The sequence below is a fragment of the Bos javanicus genome, chromosome 3 (genome assembly GCF_032452875.1).
Source record: "Bos javanicus breed banteng chromosome 3, ARS-OSU_banteng_1.0, whole genome shotgun sequence".
Classification (NCBI taxonomy): Eukaryota; Metazoa; Chordata; class Mammalia; order Artiodactyla; family Bovidae; genus Bos; species Bos javanicus.
Window position 1 is genome coordinate 80,395,107 of NC_083870.1, and position 17,647 is coordinate 80,412,753.

At 40.2% G+C, this 17,647-nt stretch overlaps 1 protein-coding gene across 4 annotated transcripts in view; it reads right to left on the reverse strand.

Annotated features, from left to right (window-relative positions):
* Window positions 1-17,647, reverse strand: part of AK4 (adenylate kinase 4) — a 160,383-nt gene that overhangs the window by 11,741 nt on the left and 130,995 nt on the right. The window lies entirely within an intron of this gene.

The window sequence follows — 17,647 nt, forward strand, 5'->3', positions numbered from 1 at the left end:
CTCCAGAATCCCTTGAATTGATTTACATCAGTGTCTCCAAGGTGGGCTGAGCAAATCCTTAAAGTAATTCATTTGTAATTCTCAGAAGAGAATGTCAGAAGAGGTGCAACATGACCAGAACGTTTCAAGCCATTTTTAAAAGAACATCATTATGCATCCATACACATTTTTAAAAAAGAACATGAAGTCAGAGGGGTAGAATGAAGACTATCTGAAACCTGTCAAGCAAGATGTCCCTGTATCAGAACATGAGATGGTCATGTTGACTTGGGAGGTGGGGTAAATGTGGGCACTTACTTTAGAATACATTTAGTTATCATTTGATATCCACTCATCCAAACTCTCTTCTAGAAAGCTACTCTTCATATGAGATTCAACTCAGTATTTTGAATTGCTAAGATATTAGGATTTGAAAGGAAACAAATAATTAACAAATGTAGAGAATGTTAAACCATGATCCCTTGGAAGTCTTGTAAGAGAAAAGCTGAATCTAAATAGGAATGGTTATTCTGAATGTGAAAGTATTTCAATGCATACATAAAGTCTTTAAACACAAAATTAAGTGATTTAGACTAGGCAGGCCCAAGGAGAACTTGCCACTCTAGCTATGGATATTCATTATTCTTTAAATATGCTGGCTCATGGTGCCTATTAAAATTACAAGATCCCTGAGGGCTGGGGCTGTGTGTATTCCTGAAAGGCCCAGGATACAGTCCCACGTGGATATGGTATTCCAGGCAGGCAGGGATTACTGACCAAGTGGACTGATGCACACTCAAGTTCTGTCAACAGGTGGCAGCATTAATAATTTTTCCACTTAGAAAGAACAGCAGCTGTGGTACGGTTTTATTTTTTACTAAAAGTAATCCTCAAAGACATGCTTTTAAATGACTATCAGCATTCCAGCTCCTTATCAGGCTATTCCAAGTGAATGTATTCCATTGTTGAGGAAACCAGAAAGTCCAACAGATCAAATAAAATAAGCATCATAATCAAGCACAGAAAGCTTGCTTTCCTCCCTCTAACTACACATGAGACTGTTCTGCTGCCTGGTTTCTGATCAAGAGAATGAAAAACCGGCCTCATGGGATCCTTGCGTGAGTGCGTCCTCAGTCACTCAGTCACGTTCAACTCTTTGTGAACCCATGGACTGCAGCCCACCAGGCTCCTCTGTCCGTGGGATTCTCCAGCAAGAATGCTAGAGTAGATTGCCATTTCCTTTTCTAGGAGGTCTTTCCAACCCAGGGATTGAACCCCTGTCTCTTGCGTCTGCTGCACTGGCAGGTGGATTCTTCACCACTGCACCATCCAGGAAACCCAATGGGATTTCCTCATCTCAAAACCCAATGGGATTATCTCATCTCAAAACCCGGCCTGGAAAAGCTGCACTGTCCTGTTCAAACAGCCCGTCCATGCTGAAAGCAGAAATGTTATGCAGTTAAATGTCTCCCAGAAGCAATCGTGTGACATCACTGCTTACAGTGCCTCACAGATTGTTTTTTAGACCTCCCCAAAAGATGTACTAGGTGCAGGGAGATGTCACTAAATTCCGGACTGGTAATATGTTCCCAGCAGTGCTGGCCACTGCGCCTTGACCCCAGCCCCTCTCAGCCACGCCAAGAGCCTGGGGGAGGGCAGCTGGAGCAGGAGGGGTCACAGCAACAAGCCGAGGCAGCAGAGGACTAGAGGAACTAGGACATTTCTGTTTTTCTAATTTGGAGTGCATTCACTCCAGAGGAAAGGCACAGAGCCAGAGTCCACCACCACATTCCCAGGCAGAAAAGAAAGCCCGCCACTTAATGGAAATAAAAGGGCACTTCTGAAGGGCAACTTCCAACATCCGCCTGGGATCAGCAGCTTGCAAAAAGGTCAAGCAACCTCAGGGCCCCTTCCTACCTCCAGTAAGATCTGGGGCCAGCATGGAGGCTTCTGACCACCCATCTCTTCCCAGTTGTTGGGAAAATAAGAACCAGGTTACAGACTCTTCATTACAATTAATCACAGAAGGATTAAAGCTGAAAGCAGTCAGTTATTCTTCCGTGGTTTCCCCTAATCCAGTGGGGCATTCACACCACCCCTTTAGTATTAACTTAAAACTAAGCACCATCAAAATCTGTTTTGTGAAGGACTTTTCTCTCTTGTATCTTATCTGTTTACACAATATTAATTTGTATGCATATCTGAGACCTCCATATTCTATTTCAGCCAATTTGTATTAACAGATGGTGAAAAGATTAAGAAGCAGCTGTGCTCCAGATGTTGGCAAAGGGGGCTTATGCTACCTCTTATCACTCTATGAGCTCACAGTTTCCTCTGCGCCAGGAGTGCTCGAGGGCATGCTTCCTGCTCACTGAGATCTTCCAGGGACACTTGGACTCCTGTTATATACCCTCGGGTTTTAGAGATTTGTAAGAAGTGGGTACTGCTCTCAAAGAGCTTATAGGTTAGTAGTAAATGATTTAAAAACCTAGATAGGCTATAATCATTACTGAGTGATCTACTGATAAATACAGGATACAGAAAATTTGTTTTTGAATCACAAGTTTGGATCTTGGAAATGGCTTATTGAAATTAAAGAATTCCTAGTAGGCAGGCATTCGTGGGGAAATTCCCAGATGGCATGGACATCTTCTGACATCAGTGGAAGGATCTGTCCTGTTTAAGGACGTAGCTGACAATGACTAACTTGAAATCCCTGTGCTTAAACAAGCTATTCTAAAAGCACTAAGCCCTCTTCCCAGTAAGGGAAGATGTACATCGCACTGAGGAAGGTGCTGCATCTGCAAAACTTTTGCTCAAAGGCTCTTCTGTTTAAGAATTCTGCTTCCTCATTCTCTAGAACCAAATTAGGGAAAAATTGGTCCCATTGTGTCTCAGTTGAAACAAAAGGAATTTGTAAATTATTTCACCACAGCCCACATTTTTGCCCCAAGTATCCCCTACACAGGCTTATCTGTAGGGTGCAGGCCAGACTTTCTATAATCAGACAGATACTTACTAAGCTTTTCTATGGGCAAACACAGTGGGCGGCACTGGCAATACAACCACGAACAACACAAATATAATCTCTGCTTTCTGAGCCGTACACCCGGGGCGGAGGCTAAGGAAGTATGAAGCACTGAAATACAGATATATATCTAACACCACATGATTATAAGGTAAGAAGGAAGAGAGACGTGGATAGACAGGATGGGATGGTACACGAAGAATTCTCTGATGCTGTAAAGAGCAATATTGCATAGGAACCTCGAATGTCAGGTCCATGAATCAAGGCAAATTGGAAGTGGTCAAACAGGAGATGGCAAGAGTGAACATCGACATTTTAGGAATCAGAGAACTAAAATGGACTGGAATGGGTGAATTTAACTCAGATGACTATTATATCTACTACTGTGGACAGGAATCCCTTAGAAGAAACAGAGTAGCCATCATGGTCAACAAGAGTCCAAAATGCAGTACTTGGATACAATCTCAAAAACAACAGAATGATCTCTGTTCGTTTCCAAGGCAAACCATTCAATATCACGGTAATCCAAGCCTATGCCCCAACCAGCAACGCTGAAGAAGCTGAAGTTGAACAGTTCTATGAAGACCTACAAGACCTTTTAGAACTAACACCCAAAAAAGATGTCCTTTTCATTATAGGGAACAGGAATGCAAAAGTAGGAAGTCAAGAAACACCTGGAGTAACAGGCAAATTTGGCCTTGGGATACGGAATGAAGCAGGGCAAAGGCTAATAGAGTTTTGCCAAGAGAACGCACTGGTCATAGCAAACACCCTCTTCCAACAACACAAGAGAAGGCTCTACACATGGACATCACCAGATGGTCAACACCGAAATCAGATTGATTATAATCTTTGCAGCCAAAGATGGAGAAGCTCTATACAGTCTGCAAAAACAAGACCAGGAGCTGACTGTGGCTCAGATCATGAACTCCTTATTGCCAAATTCAGACTTAAATTGGAGAAATGGGGAAAACCACTAGACCATTCATGTATGACCTAAATCAAATCCCTTATGATTATACAGTGGAAGTGAGAAATAGATTTAAGGGACTAGATCTGATAAACAGAGTGCCTGACGAACTATGGATGGAGGTTCGTGACACTGTATAGGAGACAGGGATCAAGACCATCCCCATGAAAAAGAAATGCAAAAAAGCAAAATGGCTGTCTGAGGAGGGCTTACAAATAGTTATGAAAAGAAGAGAAGTGAAAAGCAAAGGAGAAAAAGAAAGATATAAGCATCTGAATGCAGAGTTCCAAAGAATAGTAAGTAGAGATAAGAAAGCCTTCCTCAGTGATCAATGCAAAGAAATAGAGGAAAACAACAGAATGGGAAAGACTAGAGATCTCTTCAAGAAAATCAGAGATACCAAGGGAACATTTCATGCAAAGATGGGCTCGATAAAGGACAGAAATGGTATGGATCTAACAGAAGCAGAAGATATTAAGAAGAGGTGGCAAGAATACACAGAAGAACTGTACAAAAAAGAGCTTCACAACCAAGATAATCACAATGGTGTGATTACTCACCTAGAGCCAGACATCCTGGAATGTGAAGTCAAGTGGGCCTTAGAAAGCATCACTATGAACAAAGCTAGTGGAGGTGATGGAATTCCACTTGAGCTATTCCAAATCCTGAAAGATGATGCTGTGAAAGTGCTGCACTCAATATGCCAGCAAATTTGGAAAACTCATCAGTGGCCACAGGACTGGAAAAGGTCAGTTTTCGTTCCAATCCCAAAGAAAGGCAATGCCAAAGAATGCTCAAACTACCGCACAATTGCACTCATCTCACATGCTAGTAAAGTAATGCTCAAAATTCTCCAAGCCAGGCTTCAGCAATATGTGAACCGTGAACTTCCTGATGTTCAAGCTGGTTTTAGAAAAGGCAGAGGAACCAGAGATCAAATTGCCAACATCCGCTGGGTCATGGAAAAAGCAAGAGTTCCAGAAAAACATCTATTTCTGCTTTATTGACTATGCCAAAGCCTTTGACTGTGTGGATCACAAAAAACTGTGGAAAATTCAGAAAGAGATGGGAATACCAGACCACCTGACCTGCCTCTTGAGAAACCTATATGCATGTCAGGAAGCAACAATTAGAACAGGACATGGAACAACAGACTGGTTCCAAATAGGAAAAGGAGTCCATCAAGGCTGTATATTGTCACCCTGCTTATTTAACTTCTATGCAGAGTACATCATGAGAAACGCTGGGCTGGAAGAAGCACAAGCTGGAATCAAGATTGCCAGGAGAAATATCAATAACCTCAGATATGCAGATGACACCACCCTTATGGCAGAAAGTGCAGACGAACTAAAAAGCCTCTTGATAAAAGTGAAAGAGGAGAGTGAAAAAGTTGGCTTAAATTTCAACATTCAGAAAACAAAGATCATGGCATCTGGTCCCATCACTTCATGGGAAATAGATGGGGAAGCAGTGGAAACAGTGTCAGACTTTATTTTTTGGGGCTCTAAAATCACCGCAGATGGTGATTGCAGCCATGAAATTAAAAGACGCTTACTCCTTGGAAGGAAAGTTATGACCAACCTAGATAGCATATTGAAAAGCAGAGACATTACTTTGCCAACAAAGGTCCGTCTAGTCAAGGCTATGGTTTTTCCTATGGTCATGTATGGATGTGAGAGTTGGACTGTAAAGAAAGCTGAGCGCTGAAGAATTGATGCTTTTGAACTGTGGTGTTGGAGAAGACTCTTGAGAGTCCCTTGGACTGCAAGAAGATCCAACCAGTCCATCCTAAAGGAGATTAGTCCTGGGTGTTCATTGGAAGGACTGATGCTGAAGCTGAAATTCCAGTACTTTGGCCACCTCATGAGAAGAGTTGACTCATTGGAAAAGACCCTGATGCTGGGAGGGATTGGGGGCTGGAGGAGAACGGGACAACAGAGGATGAGATGGCTGGATGACGTCACCGACTCGATGGACATGAGTTTGAGTGAACTCCGGGAGTTGGTGATGGACAGGGAGGCCTGGCGTGCTGTGATTCATGGGGTTGCAAGGAGTCAGACACGACTGAGCGACTGAACTGAACTGAGGAAGAAATAATTCTTCAGAAAGTCTATACCAGAAAAGAAACCGTATTCACAAAAGGTAAAACAGTCAAACTGGCCTTGGGCTTCTACAGAGCAATAAACCAGGCCAGAAGACAATGAAACTCGACTGCAAAGGACACAAGGACCACTTCAGAATATCACAGTCAGCTAAAACATTAAACAACAAGGAGATATTTTCAAACATGAATATAGCACCTCGGGAGCTGTTCTGCCAGGAGGGCAGTGGAGAAGGGAAGAGAGGGAGAGAAGAGAGGCATTCAATAAAATCCAGTAAACCACGTGATGAATGGGAAAGCTGTGTTAAAAATAATGCAAATAAACTTATTTACAAAACAGAAATAGAGTCACAGATGTAGAGAACAAAGTTATGGTTACCAGGGGGAAGCGTAGCGGGGGAGGAGTAAGTTGGGAGATTGGGATTGACATATACACACTGCTGCTGCTGCTGCTGCTGCTAAGTCACTTCAGTCATGTCCGACTCTGTGTCTCCCCATAGACGGCAGCCCACCAGGCTCCCCCATCCCTGGGATTCTCCAGGGAAGAACACTGAAGTGGGTTGCCATTTCCTTCTCCAGTGCAGGAAAGTAAAAAGTGAAAGTGAAGTCACTCAGTCATGTCTGATTCTTAGCGACCCCAAGGACTGCAGCCTACCAGGATCCTCCATCCATGGGATTTTCCAGGCAAGAGTACTGGAGTGGGGTGCCATCGCCTTCTCCACATATACACACTACTATATATAAAATGGATTACTAATAACAACCTACTGTATAGCACAGGGAACTCTACTCAATACTCTGTAATGACCTACGTGGGAAAAGAATTTTCAAAACAGTGGACATATGTATAACTGTTTCACTTTGCTGCATAGCAGAAACATCTTAAATCAACTATATATTCCAATAAAAATTTTTAAAAAGTAGTTCAGTTTCGTTCATATACAAGTCACTTGTTTAAAGTGTATAATTCAACAGTTTCTAGTATATTCAGTGATATAACTAAGATTAATCAAAATAAAATAAACAGAGGAGTGGTATGGGGGAAAAATGAGTGCACAGAATTCATTAAAATTTCTTAACTGTAAAACTGAAAAATGGGAAGTTAGAGAAGTTTATAATACATTTTCACATTAAATGCTAACAAAATTGGGAGGAAAGGGAGAGGAGATGGGAAAAAATGGAAGTATATTGTTTAAATTTGAAATGTGAGATTAAAAAAAAACAAATATGTCAATCTCATCTTTTCGTAATCTTAACAGGCTTCCATGGGAATTAATATCCCTTGTGATGAAGAAGGTTTTTATCTGAAATTCAGTATTAATTCCTTAGGGTTCACTTTAGCTTTTGCTATAGTTCAATTTGAGTAAAACTGAATGCCTTTTTTTTTAAAGTATGTAAAGTATGGTGTTATTCTTACAGAGTTTTACCTGCATTATGTGCATGGAGAGGTGTCTAGAATGGTGGTCTGCAACTGCTAACCCTTGTTATTTCTGGCTACTGGGATTTCAGGCAAAATTTGTTGCTTTTACTTTGCGTTTTTTCATATGGCCTGAATGTTTTATAGTGGTCATGAATAATTTCTACAAGAACAATGTGAAAAAAGTAAAATTAAATCATCTGTGGGAATTCCCTGTTGGTCCGGTAGTTGGGACTTGGTGCTTTTACTGCCGAGGGCCTGTTTGGGGAACTAAGATCCTGCAAGGTACACAGTGCAGCCCTGAAAAAAAATAATAAAATGAACTGTCTGCTTTTTTCAACACCACCTTCTATTTTTAATCCTAATCAGTTTGTTCATCTTTCCAAAATCTGAGTTTTCTTGTTAGTAATAGGAAAAGCAACAGCTTTTTATACTGTTTTGTTTAAGATTACTAGACAAGGTTTAACGGAAGATGAGTGATTTCATTTACTTAGGCTTTCCCCAGGTGTCTAATGAGGGGTAAATATGCTGATCCTTAATGGAATGACAATATTTTTGTTAATTTTCTCAACACTTTAAGTTCTAACATCTATATCAGTGTTTGTCTACATATGTTTCCATTAATAATAATCAATTAAATTATCTTTACACTGAAAATAAGAACATATCTACCACCTGACCACCTACTATGTTCCAGAACTCTACTACAAGTTTTACATTTGTTAGTCAATCCTTGCAAACCTATGCCATACATACTCCTATTGTACAGATGAGAAAAAAGAATCCAGGAAAGGGGAGACTACAAACTACTTATTCAGACCTGACTCTCAAATCCATGCTTCTTCCACGTTCAAAGTAAGTGTACAATAATTGTTTTATTATTACTTAAACTAGCGAACTATACAGAGAAGGCAATGGCACCCCACTCCAGCAAACTCCAGGAGATGGTAAGGGACAGGGAGTCCTGGCCTGCAGAGGTCTATAGGAGTCAAACCACCAACAACTGCTTTACAATGTTGTGTTGTTTTCTGCTGTACAACAATGTGAATCAGCTATAAATATATATATTATGTATATATATATTGAACCTCCCTTTTGAACCTCCCCCTCATCCTCCCTCTAAAAATTGTTTAATTAAGCTAATTTTTAAATGTTAGTTGGAAGGAAAGTTAAAAATAAATTATTCACTCTTCCAAACTCAGTTTTAAATTTTTATTTTTAACTTCCTTCCAACTCATTTTTAATATTAACTTGACAATTATTCAAGTCCTTGTTTTGCCTTTCAAGAAGTGTTTAACTTTTGCCCCCACCCACTTTTACAGCCTCATCTGCTCATAATTTTTGGCTCTCAAATTATCCAACTACTTGTAGCTTTCAGAACACATATGTTGTTTCATACCTCTATACCTCTCGTGCATGATCTTCTCTGTCTAGATTGTGCTTTACTCCCAGTTTCAAAATTTTGTGTCCCCTCCTCCTGGAGGCCTCCCTCGGCCTCAAGAGAGCCAGTCACTTTCTCCTCTGTGCTAGCTCTCCCCTCCTACCTAGTTCACTGGTGTTCTCAAGATCCTACACTATGATTATTTAAGTAGCATTTGCTCCTCCTGGACTGTAAGGTCAGGAAGTAATGCTATTCCCTCCTCAGATGGATTGATGAGATACACAAATAATGCATACTCAATTTGCTTCTTGATCTCTGAACCAAGTTTTCCTAGGATGTGTTCAAATGTTTGTTTTCCGTATGGTCCTTAATGCTTCCATGTTAAAATCTAATCATTCCCTGAAAACACAAATGGAATAAACAAAGTCAGGATTGTCTACTATGTTAAGATTGTTCCTCATCCTGAGGCAACAGTCAGATCAGTTAGAAGAAACACACCAGAAATAGACACAGAGACAGAGTCTCAGGAGAGAATCCAATGAAATGAATAAGAGATCCAGAGTCTTACAGTGTTTTTCAGATACTCTGAGCTCATACAGACACCAAAGACACTGAACAAGGAAGGGTCGTGGAATAAAAATCAAATTCTTTGAATTTATGGTTACCAACAGGGAAGAGATAGCTAGAGAGTTTACAGACACATACACATTGCTATATTTAAAATAGATAGCCAACAAGGTCCTACTGTATAGAGAACTCTGCTCAGTATTTTATGTAACAACTTAAATGAGAAAATTTGAAAAAGATACACGTACATGTATAACTGAATCACTTTGCTGTATACCCGAAGTTAACACAACATTGCTAACCAACTGTACTCCAATATAAAATAAAAAGTTAACAATAACAACAAAAAAAAAAACAAGTTCTTACACTGTTAATTAAACCAAAGACCCTCACAAAGACTTAACACTTTAGGTTTCTCTGCAGTTTAGTATTGAAATGCTAATGTCTAACAACTATATTGATTTCTGTACATATACATGTATCTTTTTCATTTTCATATTCATTCCTATACACATGAGTATGTCAAGAAGGATGAGCCTGGTGAGATGCCAGAGATTATGACTATTCAATCCATGCTTGGCAGGCCTGAGAACCACCACCGTGCCCAGCAGAGTTCCTTCAAGTCTGTGACTCTCCACTCTTCAGCAGTCACGCCAATTGCTTCACACCTTCTGTTCAAGGTTGGGAGAGCATACATACTGCCCTAATAGTGATTGAAGATACAGAGGTTCTTTGTGACCCCATGGACTATACAGTCCATGGAATTCTCCAGGCCAGAATACTGGAGTGGGTAGCCTTTCCCTTCTCTAGAGGATCTTCCCAACCCAGGGATTGAAGCCAGGTCTCTCACACTACAGGCAATTGTTTATCAGCTGAGCCACAAGGGAAGCCCAAGAACACTGGAGTGGGTAGCCTATCCCTTCTGCAGGGGATCTTCCCAACCCAGGAATTGATCTGGGGTCTCCTGCATTGCAGGTGGATTCTTTACCAAGTGAGTTATCAGGGAAGCCCAAGGACTAAACATCTGAAGGTAAGTGGGTATTACCCTCTTGAATACATGCACTCATACACATACAAGGAGAAAGCCTGATTCTTTTTTCTTCACAGAGAATGTCTTCAGTGACCTTCCAAAAAATGTACTACATGTTTTATTTTTGACATACCCTACATTCCCAAGGGCAACAGAAAAAAAAAATTGCCCTTGGCATTTTCTTGAAAGATGTGATTCAGAAGATATGTGATTGTTGGCTTTTTCTCTGTAGGCATATGTTGCCCAGCGGGATGTCACACCCTTCAAAGGTCTGAATCAGAAAGAAAAATACAAAGTTGGGATAAGGTCAGAGCAAACACATACAAACACTGCACACATTCAGGTGGCTCTGACTTCTGCTAAAAAAAAAAAAAAAAATCCCAGAATTACCCACAGAGAGCACCCATTAGTGCTCAGAACAAAATCAAATGGAATATACAAATGGAACATGACCGAACGATGACTCTCCTTGTAAAGGTATCTTTATCTCCAATAAAAAGGTTTAAATTATATTCCACTTACAATTCCAAAATTGAAGATTTTTTCCATGAAACCAAACTTTGACAGCAAATACAAAACATTTCGATACCTACACCTAAAGTCATCTGGCAGACAATTCTGTTACAACTTGAGATAAATTAGGACTGAGCCTGAGAGCATTTTACTGTTTAAATGCACAGGTTTTGGCAGCCATGTTTAGAAATAGGGGGAAAGAAATCTATTACCTAACACACCTCCCAACGGGCCTCATCTCACAGCCAGCTTTTTTTCTTTTTAAATGAAGAATTTGTATTTGAGCTGGTTATTTGTAAGGGTTGGTTACTGTGCCTTAGTTACTATTTCACCTTAATATCACCTAGTAAGCCATAAACATCTTAAAGAAAAAAGCAAAATCAAAACCAGAGTTTCACAGCAAAACTAGAAGACTTATACGTGACATTCCACTGGCTGAATATCTTAGAAAACACGAAAATTATTTTTATAAAACTGCTCTCACTCATGGAACGTCTAAGGAAACTAAAGAAAGACAAAGAAAAGAGGGGGAAAGCCACACCTGTATACACATATTAATACAAAAAAGAGTGTTTCTTATCCAACTAAAAAGCACACTGTGAAGACAAGATGGTACTGGACTGTTTTTAGCAAGTACACGGCTGACCAAGCCACAGAGCACTCACCAAGCCCATTCACAGCCACCCTGGTGTTTCCTTGGCATGCATCCGCACTGCTCGTTTTCCACCCACTGTTTGCAGGATGCCTCTCCACAGCCATATGGACCAAGATGATGAGTCATCTGTCATCCAAAATTCTTCTCCTGACCTTTCCACATTCAATCACCTTTAGCACACTCAACCAGCACGTCCTCCGCAGAGCACATGCCCTGGAACATAACGGGTTGCAAGCTGAACATAGAACTTAGCATTCCTGACGGTCCCCACTTTGCCAAAAGGATTTCTTCCAGAGCTTTAAAGGAAAATCACAACCAAAACCGTGACCAGATGGGTTTTCAAGGAGAAAGCTATAAACTAAATCAGTGAGGAGACTGACGTACTTTACTAAAAACAGGCCTATGATATAAAAGAATTTCACTTATTCATTCACTGAGAGGAAAAGTTATGGCAAAAGCAAAGCAGTGAAAAGATACATAAAACATTTCACAACTGAAACTGACTTTTTAACTTCGTGTAGCTGAAGATGTTTTAAACTATTTTTGAACTTAATGCTTCACATAATCACCAAAAAAACAAAAAAATTCCCGACCTACACCTCATGTACAACAAATCACAAAATCTCATATAGTACTTTCTATAACCGCATGAATTCTGCTAAGCCCTTTACGTATATTCACTTACTTCATCCTTTCTGTAATCTCTGTTTTCCATGAGGAGTAAAATGCAGAGAGCTAATAAGGTACTGTGCCCAAGGTCACTGACATTTACCCTCTGCCGGTAAATGGCAGAGCTGGGATTTGAAAGCACTGGTACTACTGGGATTAGTGGTGATTACACTAACCACCTTCCCAAAGGAGTTTAAGACACTTGATCCTTTTTTTAACAGTTAAGTTTACTTAAAACTATACGAGCTCATTTTATAAGGTGAGAAAACTTACAATTAAAGAATTTAAACTAGAGAAATGTAAATTACTGTTAAGTGGTGGCAAAGTTCAAGTTATCAGTCATGGAAAATACCAACATAAGAAAGAAGGAGTTGGGGGCTAATTTTTGTGAGTTAAATATTTAGAGTCTGGAGAAATTAACATAACTGGAGAAGCATAGGTAAGGTACTGATAGCCAAGAAACTCCAAAAGCTGGGAAGGCAATCATAGAGAACCCCAGGTCTATAGTGCCTAACATCAGTCAACACTCCTGTCAATTTTTTTTTCCTCATCAAGGCAATCTTTCAGGAATGATGCCTCCTGGCCATGTCACTGTTGATGCTTAAATTCAGGCCTTCAATACCTCTTGGTCCAATTGTGCTAACAATCTCTTCCCCAGCTTCAGGTCACCACCTCCTCCCCTACCCCAGCATCTAATTGCTCTGCTGCTAACAGAATAGTCTTTCTGAAACACCAACAGATTTGATCAAGCTATTCCCCTTTTTAAGTCTTCAGTGAGGTTCCCAGGTGGCACTAATGGTAAAGAACCCATCTGCCAAGGCAGGAGATGCAAGACAAGTGAGTTCAATGCCTGGATTGGGAAGATCCCCTGGAGGAGGGCATGGCAACCCACTCCCGTATTCATGCCTGGAGAATCCCATGAACAGAGAAGCCTGGTGGGCTACAGTCCATAGGGTCACAAAGAGTCAGACACGACTGAAGAGACTGAGAACACACGCACAAGTTTTCAGTGGTCCATATCACCGACAATTTCCAGTTCCACCATCTCTGTATAGAATCAAAGTCCATCACCCCAGGATTTCCTCTGCCTCTGTCTGCAGGCACAGGAAAACACTAGGCTAAGTCGTTCCTCTCTTACCCAGTTCACATTACCCCTTTGATGAAAAAATCCTCCTTCCAACCCCATTCATCAACCTACAGGACCTCACTCCAGTCATCTCTTTTACCATAAAGTTGCCAATCCCACTTTCTACCATGAGAAGAGATAATTTTCTCCTTTGGGTCCTGAGTGTACCCACATGGGTACTGATTTCATTACACGGTCGTAATTTTTTACACACCTGACTCCCCTACTGTGATATAAGTCCCTTAATAGAGAAGGTGTCTTGTCATTTTATCAACAGCACCTAATAGTCCCTGACTCACAGTAGGAGCTTTATTCATTACTAATAAACATATACTTTCCACAGACCATTATAGCTGCTCTCTTGACAGAAGTTTTCAGTTCAGTCTGTTGGTTCCCTGCAGCCCCATGAGAACACAGTTCCCAATATTTTTAATGAAAGGCACTCTAGAAAGATATGATCTACACTACAGTCAACTTTTCAGAACACCTCTACACTGAAGAATAGATGTTGAACAGTAGAGTTCACAAAGAATGGGCCATAGAACCAAACACACAGGTTCTCAATAGGGTAGGAGATTCTAGGGTTAAATAAATTCAGAAAATGCCTCATGATATCACTTTCTATGAAGAGTTAAATCACACTATCATAGTAAAAGTCCATTAAAGTCCTAAGAAGTTGGTTACCTCTGGATTTACTAACTTTGAATAGGTAAGTGAACCCTACTGTGCCTCCATTTCTTCATCTATTAAATGGAAATAACAATCTCTACCTTCATGTGGTCACTGTAGGGACTGAATGAGATAAATATCTAAAGCTCAGATCACTACTTGGCACACAGTGAGTACTCAATAAATTCAAGCAATCTTTAATATTTAAACTAACATTTTGTAAACTACAGTGTTTTCCCATCAAGCCATTACTAACACTATACACTTTGAGAAACACTGATACAGAATAACTACTCTACAACATATTAGTCATTTTGGAGATTCACAGCTCCAGACTTTAGGAGAAATAGGCAATCTGATAGTTAAAACGTAGGACAATTCACTCTGGCTTCTCTGTGGCTAACAAACATTAAAGTTCACATTATCACAACTTGCTGAGGCTTTGGTTCTCCAAAGTAAGACAGGAAAGAGTACACTGGGTGAACTAAAGGAAAACTACTCTGCAATGGAAAGAAGTTTCTTATACATAAATCTCACTATCCTTTCATTCGGAGAAAGCAATATATTCATCAAGTTTCTATTTTCAATGCTAAGGAATCTTGCTATTTAAGAGTAAGACAAATAATCCACAAAGTCTATTTTTTTTTCAATTAATAAATCAAAAGATTTATACTGGGCTTAAAGAGTCATCTACTTAAAGTAGATGATTCTTAATTCCAGCTTCCTGAAGTACAAAACTGTAGTAGTTCATGTATGAGCATCTGTATGCATTTTCCTAGGTAACGTATCATAGGAACCACTGAGCTGTTCTTTTTTCAAACCATTGTTATAAAATTGAAGTTAATTTACAATAATTTTCAAGTATACAGTAAAGTGAATCAGTTATTTATATACATGCTGCTAAGTCACTTCAGTCTTGTCCGACTCTGTGTGACCCCATAGACGACAGCCCACCAGGCTCCCTCATCCCTGGTATTCTCCAGGCAAAAACACTGGAGTGGGTTGCCATTTCCTTCTCCAATGCATGAAAGTGAGAAGGGAAAGTGAAGTCGCTCAGTCGTGTCAGACTCTTTGCGACCCCATGGACTGCAGCCTACCAGGCTTCTCTGTCCATGGGGTTTTCCAGACAAGAGTACTGGAGTGGGTTGCCATTGCATTCTCCATATATATACATAATTGAATATACATATATATTATTTTTCACATTCTTTTCCATTATGCTGCTGCTAAGTCGCTTCAGTCATATTCAACTCTGTGCGACCCCATAGACAGCAGCCCATCAGGCTCCACCGTCCCTGGGATTCTCCAGGCAAGAACACTGGATTGGGTTGCCATTTCCTTCTCCAATGCATGAAAGTGAAAAGTGAAAGTGAAGTCACTCAGTCATGTCCAACTCTTCACGACCCCATGGACTGCAGCCTACCAGGCTCCCCCGTCCATGAGATTTTCCAGGCAAGAGTACTGGAGTGGGGTGCCATTGCCTTCTCCACTTTTCCATTATAGGTATAAGATATTGAATATAGTTCCCAATGCTACACAGTACATCTATGTTGTTTACCTATTTTATATATATTAATATACATGGTCAGTCACATCCAAGTCTTTGTGACCCCATGGATTATAACCCACCAGGCTCCTCTGTCCATGGAATTTTCCAGGCAAGAATATTAGAGTGGGTTGCCATTTCCTTCCTACTTCAGAGAAGCTTCCTGATCCAGGGATCAAACCCATGTCTCCTGCATTTCCTGCATTGGCAGGCGGATTCTTTACCACTGAGCCACCTGGGAAGCCCATTTTATATATAATAATGTGTATATGTTAATCTTAAACTCCTACTTTATCTCCTCTCAACTGTTAGCCCCTTAGGTAACCATAAGTTTGTTTTCTATGTCTGTGGATCTATTTTTGTTTTATAAATAAGGTTGATTTTTTTAAGAGTCCATATGTAAGTGATCTCATATGATATTTGCCTGTTTTTTGAAAAATTAGGCCTATGTATTACTTAGATATTAAAAATCAAACAATTGCAAAGGGTATATACAATGAAACATAAATCTCTCTCCCAACCCTAATCCTTATCCAGAGCCAACCATGTTATCAGTTTTTTATATCCTTCCTAAGACAGCTTATATATGTGTGTATAAGTACATACAGTAATATTATATCCCTCCATTTTTACAGAGATAATAGTATATGATATATACTATATTGCAACTAGTTTTCTTCACGTGGCAGTTTATCTTAGAGCACTATCTATATCAATACATAGATATAGATATTTGGTTAATAGGCATACCAAAATTTAAAGCAACCCTAGGCTAAGATACTTGGCTTCCCAGGTGGCACTAGTGGTAAAGAATCCGTCGGCCAATACAGGAGATACAAGAGACTTGGGTTCAATCCCTGGGTCAGAAAGATCCATGGAAAAGGAAATGGCAACCTACTCCAGTATTCTTGCCTGAGAAATCCCATGGACAAAGGAGCCTGGTGGGCTACAGTCCATGGGGCTGCAGAGCTGGACGTGCTCTGACTGAGGGACTGAGCACAAGATAAATACTTAGGTTGTTACCAGTGTCTTGTAACAAAGGTCAAAGCAATTGCTTTTCCAATAGTCATGTATGGATGTGACAGTTGGACCATTAAAAAGGCTGGGCACCGTAGAATTGATGCTTTTGAACTGTGCTGTGCTGGAGAAGACTCTTGAGTCCCTTGGACAGCAAGATCAAACCACTTAATCTTAAAGGAAATCAGCCCTTTATATTCATTGGAAGGACTGATGCTGAAGCTGAAGCTGAAGCTCCAATACTTTTGGCCACCTGATCGAACAGCTGACTCATTAGAAAAGACCCTGATGTTGGGAAAGATGGAAGGCAGGAGGAGAAAGGGATGACGGAGGACGAGATGGTTGGATGGCATCACCGACTCAATGGACATGAGTTTGAGCAAACTCCGGGAGATAGTGAAGGACCAGGAAGCCTGGCGTGCTGCAGTCCATGCGGTTACAAAGAGTGGAGGGACTGAACAACAACTAGTGTCTTGCAAAGACTGCTGAAAATAAACATCCTTGAATATATATTTTTAGGCAAGAAATGAAGCAGGGAATTGCTAAAGACTACTAAATTGCCCTCCAAAGGTTACCCATTTTATTCTCAAGAATACTTATTTCTTACACCTTCAATAAAAAAAGATTTTCAGATTTTCTCTCTTTTTTAAATCTGACAGGTAAAAAATGATAACAAATGCTTTTAACTTACGTGGCTTATTTTGAATGAAAGAACCTCTGATTTAAGATGAGTCATACTTACGATGACTTAGTCATGGAAACAAAAAGTACCATCAAAACTGGAACAATACTGGGAATTCAATTAAGGTTTGCTTCAAGTTGATGGCTTTAGGGATGGTAGTCTGAAGACAAAGGAATTAAAAGGCTTCACCCACATGGGTGTTTTAATTATGTTGCCAAATTGGAATATGTCTAAAGAAATGACTGGGGAAAAAAGGCACTTTGCAATCTGTAAGAAATTATGGAAGTGTTCAAGGAG